The following is a 6,452-nucleotide window of genomic DNA, read 5'->3' on the forward strand; positions in this document are numbered from 1 at the left end:
TCTGATGACTCAGTAGCATTTCATTTAACAGGTCAGCTTGCTGGCAGCCCATGGGATTTACTCAGGCACCTGGCACTTGCCTTCACTTCAATTTCTTGCATTCACAGAGATAGAGTCAGCTGGGGGTGGAGCTCAGCACCTGCTGGTCCCTCCTGGGTGTGGGCACAGTCTGGTTATGTGCACATTTCTATGGACAAGAATGGCCATACTTATGCATTCCAAGGAACATGTCATAGTCTTCCAAAGCCCTGTGGTCATCTCCTTATCCATCTTTTCCCTTTAAGATTTTTGAAGAACATGCTCTTCACTGCCTCAGAGAGCTACATAGGTAAACAATCACCTATAGTTGCTTTTGACAAACATCTCTATAGAAAAGATGAGCCCAGAGCCAGGTCACATACAGCCTTGCAAGTGGTGTCCTCCAGGAAACCCACAGACAAGTTCTGTACCATGGATGGTTTGGGAATGAGGGTGCAAAAAGTCTCCAGTGGGGTTTTCTTTCCTGTACTGCCCACAGTGCTGGTTTTTACTGGGAAGGTGGTATCATATTTCAAAGCTATTGTGGAGCTGGAGAGGGGGGGAGTGGCCTAGGTCAAGTTAAAATGTCACAAATGTCTCCATTTTTTACTAGAATCTGTTCCTCTATTTCTTGTATAAATGCTATCCCAATCGTACAAGTGTATGGTGCATCTTCAGAGCCCAGGAAAAATTGATTTTGACAGTGTTTGCCAGTTTCCTTATGACTTTTATGGAGAAGAGAAATTTCTGATGGCCTTACTCTGACTTTGCCCTTGGTGTCACCCTCATGTGATGGAAGTGCCTTCCACAGAGGAGTGTGAGTTGCTCTCTAGGCATCAGACCTGGAGTTCCACAGACAGGAACAGAAAATACTTGTTCTGGGGATGATTGTGGATGTTTAGCAGTTTCTCTGAGCATCTCACTGTTTTGATGCAATATTGAACATGGTAATTGCTCTCTCAGTTTCCTGAGGGTACATAGGGATCTATTTTGGGATTTTAGAGAGCCTAAATTCATTAATATTATTTTGGAATTATCTCCTCAAGATCCTATCCCATGCTGGGCATGGTGTTGCATGCCTGAAATCCCTGTGACTCAGGAGGCTGAGAAAGGAAGATCACAGGTTCAAAGCCAGCTTCAGCAATTTAGTGAGACTCTAGGCAATCTAGTGAAAGTCTTTGTCTCAAAAGAAAAAGAAAAAGAAAGGGCTGCGGAGGTGACTCAGTGGTTAAATGCCCCCAGGTTCAATCCCCTACACACACACACACACACACACACACACTCAAATCCAACCAGGAAAATAAATATATCAAAAGAAGAAGGTTGGCTTACCACCTTGTTCGGTTGGACCATCACCTTTCCCACATGTTCCTTACAAATTTGATATTTTATCTTGAAAAGTAGCTAGTATTTGCAGGATTAATATCACTGCAAAGCAATTCATGTATAAAATGGTAATAAACCTCATACTATATTGGGAGGGTCTTTGAGGAAACAGAATGGATGATTAATTTCATGCCAGCCATTTAGAACACCACCTGTCTCCTAGTAGCTGTCTCAGCGACTGTTGCTGCTGTCATTCAAGGCTAGGTCCTTCTCTTGCCTTTCTCCTATTTTGGAATGAAGAGTGTGAGGGGGCAACTGAGGACATTGAGTGTGGGAACCACCTAGTGCCTGGGTTGAGGTGGGGACTGAGGAGAGGAGCAATGGGTGTCGGCCTATTGGAGGGCTGAACACCTGTGCTGTGGACTTCCACTGCTGAGCTGAGTTTTGTAGCTGTTGCTCACTTCTCTGCTTTGCCTTCTTCTCCAGCACTGTGTGGAAGTAGCTTCTCTTCTGTGGTGCCTGTGTGAGCCTTGCAGTGGCTCTTTAACTCATTCATTGAGTAAACATTCTAAGCTTTATTTGTAATGGCTGATGCATGGAGGGCTGTGCTCATGGTGCACATTCTGCCCTGAGACATGTACAGATGGACTGTTATACATCCATAAGCTCGCTATGGAGTAGGGGTATGTTTATCCCTATTTGCAGACCAGGGATGAGAGGTAATGTGGGGCAGAAGTCCCCTGAGTGTGAGAAGGCTGAACTGTGCAGGGGATAGAGAGAAGGGGACAGGAGAATGATGAGGAGGTGGGCAAGGCCGAGGTGGCCTGCCTCAGTGAGTGGGACTCTAACTTAAGAACAGTAGAGCATTTTCCAGGCGTTTTGATCTAGGAGAGAGAGAGTGTCACAGCCTGGCTGCAGCAAAATAACCGGGGGGTGATGAGCAACTTGTGTACATTGATACAGCAGGAGTGGGAGCCCTTTATTGTAGGACAGAAGGGGTATATATACATTACACACAGCTTATCTTAATTAACATAAACTAGATACAGCAGTCAACCAATAAGGAATCTCCACACTTAATGGCTCACTGGTATTACTTCACAAACCACTCCCTCTGGCAAAATGCCAGGCACCATCCTGACTTGTTTACAGACCCTAACAAGAGAGTCTGTGTTGGAGATCTTGACCACTATGAAGAGAGACACAGGGAGAACCCCAGGGCCCTTGCAGCTGTCCAGGTTAGAGATGTTGGGAGAAGAGGGGAGTTGGTAGAGGTGACAGCAGGAAGTTGACAGATAAAGATGAGTGATTAAGAGAGAATCTATGAAAGATGAATGATGAAAAGAGAATCTATGAGCCCCCATGGGTCACCAGGGTTTGGAGGAGAATCTCTGGGTGCTGAGAGGTGAGGGAGGGGCCACGGCGCTCAGCTCAGCTGAGCAGAGGTTTATGATGTGACTAGTTCTTCTTTTTTCTTTGTGCTCTTATTTTTCTTCTTTTAAACAAAAATTAAGTGGGTGCTCCCTCTGTTACTAAGCCCAGAAGAACAGACAGTCATTGCCCTAAGGAACCTCAAGCCAAGTCCTGGAGAATGCTGGAAAGAATCTTGTGTCAGGCATGAGACAGATGCATGTGGAGCAGCGTGTGGGAAGAGGTGGAGGTCAGGGAGTAGTTTGGTGCTCCCTAGATAGGCTGCACACCAGAAGAGGGTCTGGCTGGACTCCTGCCTCATGCAGTTGCATCTCTGACCAGCCTCACCCAGCTCACCAGGTTCCAAGCTCACTCACCTGCACCTCTTCCCTCCTTTAGGACACAGGTTTTGAGCCCAGCCATTCTCACTGGAAAATGTCCTTCTCGGTCCCTGTCAAAGTCATGGGAGTTCAAGAGGATGTTTCTGTGGTGGATATGTGGGAGTTTGTGGAGTGCAGGTTGGATGATGAGGATGTTGTGAAGGTGTGGGTCTTCGTCTGCCTGTATCCCAAGTGCACATGGCTTTCATGGCTCACTGTGCCTAGCCTCCAGATCTGGTAAGCACCCATGCTCCTGGGGCTGTGGGTAAAAATGACCTCACTAAGCAGTAAATGGCTGAATCAGAGACACCTGGATCAGATGGCAGCTACAGGGGGCCGAGCTGCTCTCCTCTGCTGAGCCAAAGTCCCAAGGGCAAATTTGTGCTCATTCTCAATTCTTTCTATCTCCATTTTCTTCTCTTCCCTCTCTTTCTTCATGGGATAATGTTTTCTTAACATCAACAATCCCCATACCAACTCAAGTGTTACCAAATTGCTGTGCCCAATAATATTATTTACTTAATATATTTTCTTTAACTGCCATGCTTTCTTGGAGTGGCTGGTTGGCTCAGCTACTGGTTAGAGTGCAGTATTAATAAATGCCTCCCTGTTTCAAACTTAAAAACAGATTTAGTCTCATTATAGGATAATAAATCTCATGAGCTGGATGTACTAAGTTTTTGTTAGTAACATTATAATATGTAACTATTAAAATTTCAAATAGCTCATCCTGTGCTACCTACCTTAATTTGAATATAACCCGAGGAAGATAGCTCAGATGGGGTGTCTGTCTAAGGAACATTTTTACTGTGTGTTTCATTCTAATTAGCTACATTTCTGACTGCAAATTCTGCCAGGAAGAAGTCTATGTTTCCAGTTTTCCATGGTCTTTACAAAGTTCTCCTTGAACTACTAAATTTGGTGTTTCTTCACATTTTTTCTTAGTACATTGGTTGCTGCTTTATTTTGCAGCAGACACCTGAGGGAGAAGGGACTTCAGTCTTGAGGATGATCCTTCCTCCTTCAAGTGCCGAGAGAGGCTTTAGGTTCACTATCCATGTTTCAGAAGGCAACAATACCCAGCCCTTCCCTTCCTCACCTTCTCCCAGCTCTCGTTCAGACAGTTAGGGAAACAATTCAGTCTAAAGAACTTCATGGCCAACAGTAAGGCCTTCATGAGTTCCCCACATAGAAAGGGTCTGGGAAGATTTTATTTCTACACAGTGTGACCTGCAGGCTGCTGTGTCTTGGTCTACAGACAGTTTAGTAAGGAAGAAATGGTGTATTTGTGAGATCTAGTAAAAAACAATGAGCCCATAGAAAACTCACCTTTGGTATTGGTTGTTTCCTGGGCTTGGAACACTAATTCTCTCTGAGAAGAAGTCTGGACTAGCTTAAGACCTGTGCACACAGCCCTTCCTGGGGCACCTGGTGATGGAACAAGCCCAGGCCTTACCTTCTCAGCTTAAGGAGACCAAGTGCTTGCAGGACATCATGTTCATGGATAAAAAAAATGGACCATGCAGTGCTCCTGGATGCTTTTGGCCATCCACAGTCCTTACCTTCCCCTGCCTTCCAAAAAGCAGGAGCAGATATGGCTCTGTGTGCTTATGCCATCATGGATGATTCAGGTAAGTGATTCTCTCTAGGTCATTTTCCTAAGCCTTCAGTCCCCTCCTGAGAGCCTCCTGTGGAGCTCCACACAGGATCCTTGTTATTCTGCCTGGAGAGCTCCATTTGCGGGTGGCCAGTTCAAGTACAAGTTCATGGATCCTGCTAAAAATATCCTTGGCCTATCCTGATAGATATAGTTTGGAAGCAGATGGGTTTTGCCTATTAATTGTTGCCGCCTCATGAAAAAGCAGAGTTCTTTAGCAAATGATTGTCGACTCTTCCAGGAATGAAATGGAGCCCAGAGATCATCAAGCTCAGCCCTACAGTCAGTCAGGTCCTGCAGCTGTCCTTGATGTCTATGTCAGTGGACCAGAGTTAGTTAAACAGCAGTGATGCACAAGCTGTGTCTTCACTCTTAATGTACAAGGTAATTTTTGCCATGACTCCAAGATGGATGGAGATGTCCACAGAGCCCTGTGCTGGCCTCAGCCTCATACCAGGGAAAGCACCAGACATTGAATAGTCATTAGTACCCTTAGGAGAGCCCCCTCCATCTGTGGGGCTATTGCTAAGTTGCTCCTTCACAACATAGGAAACACCACAGGGTTCCCAGGAGGAGTTTGATGGGTCATCAAAGATCTTCATGCACTACATGTTCAGTGGCCTGGGTCTGGGATTGTGATGTCAAGAAATAGGGAATTAGGGAAGGTACAAATTATGGCAATGCACAAATTAGCTTCTTCGACCTGAGATTGTATGACTTTTGAAAGACAGATTCTGAAGGCATAAATATTTTAAAAACCTGGAAATTGATCCTGATTAGGCAAGATTGGAGAGGATAAATGCCAAGGTTTTTTTTTTTTAATTTTTATTGTTGGTTGTTCAAAACATTACATAGATCTTGATATATCATATTTCACACTTTGATTCAAGTGGGTTATGAACTCCCATTTTTACCCCGTATACAGATTGCAGAATCATATCAGTTACACATCCATTGATTTACATGTGGCCATACTAGTGTCTGTTGTATTCTGCTGGCTTTCCTATCCTCTACTATCCCCCCTCCCCTCCCTTCCCATCTTCTCTCTCTACCCCCTCTACTGTCATTCATTTTTCCCCCTTGTATTATTTTTCCCTTTCCCCTCACTTCCTCTTGTATGTACTTTTGTATAACCCTGAAGGTCTCCTTCCATTTCCATGCAATTTCCCTTCGCTCTCCCTTTCCCTCCCACCTCTCATCCCTGTTTAATGTTAATCTTCTTCTCATGCTCTTTGACCCTACTCTGTTCCCAGTTACTCTCCTTATATCAAAGAAGACATTTGGCATTTGTTTTTTAGGGATTGGCTAGCTTCACTTAGCATAATCTGCTCTAATGCCATCCATTTCCCTGCAAATTCTATGATTTTGTCATTTTTTAATTCAGAGTAATACTCCATTGTGTATAAATGCCACATATTTTTATCCATTCATCTATTGAAGGGCATCTAGGTTGGTTCCACAGTCTTGCTATTATGAATTGTGCTGCTATGAACATCGATGTAGCAGTGTCCCTGTAGCATGCTCTTTTTAGGTCTTTAGGGAATAGACCGAGAAGGGGAATAGCTGGGTCAAATGGTGGCTCCATTCCCAGCTTTCCAAGAAATCTCCATACTGCTTTCCAAATTGGCTGCACCAATTTGCAGTCCCACCAGCAATGTACA

The 6,452-nt window shown here is 44.6% G+C and overlaps 1 pseudogene; it reads right to left on the reverse strand.

Moving 5' to 3' along the window:
* LOC124098716 (cTAGE family member 2-like) overlaps window positions 1-3,177 on the reverse strand; it is a 69,134-nt pseudogene extending 65,957 nt beyond the window's left edge.
* Between the last annotated feature and the right edge of the window lie 3,275 nt (window positions 3,178-6,452).

The sequence above is a fragment of the Marmota monax genome, unplaced genomic scaffold (assembly GCF_021218885.2).
Source record: "Marmota monax isolate L192 unplaced genomic scaffold, Marmota_monax_Labrador192_F-V1.1 WCK01_AAM20220418_F8-fsc00558, whole genome shotgun sequence".
NCBI classification, from domain to species: Eukaryota; Metazoa; Chordata; class Mammalia; order Rodentia; family Sciuridae; genus Marmota; species Marmota monax.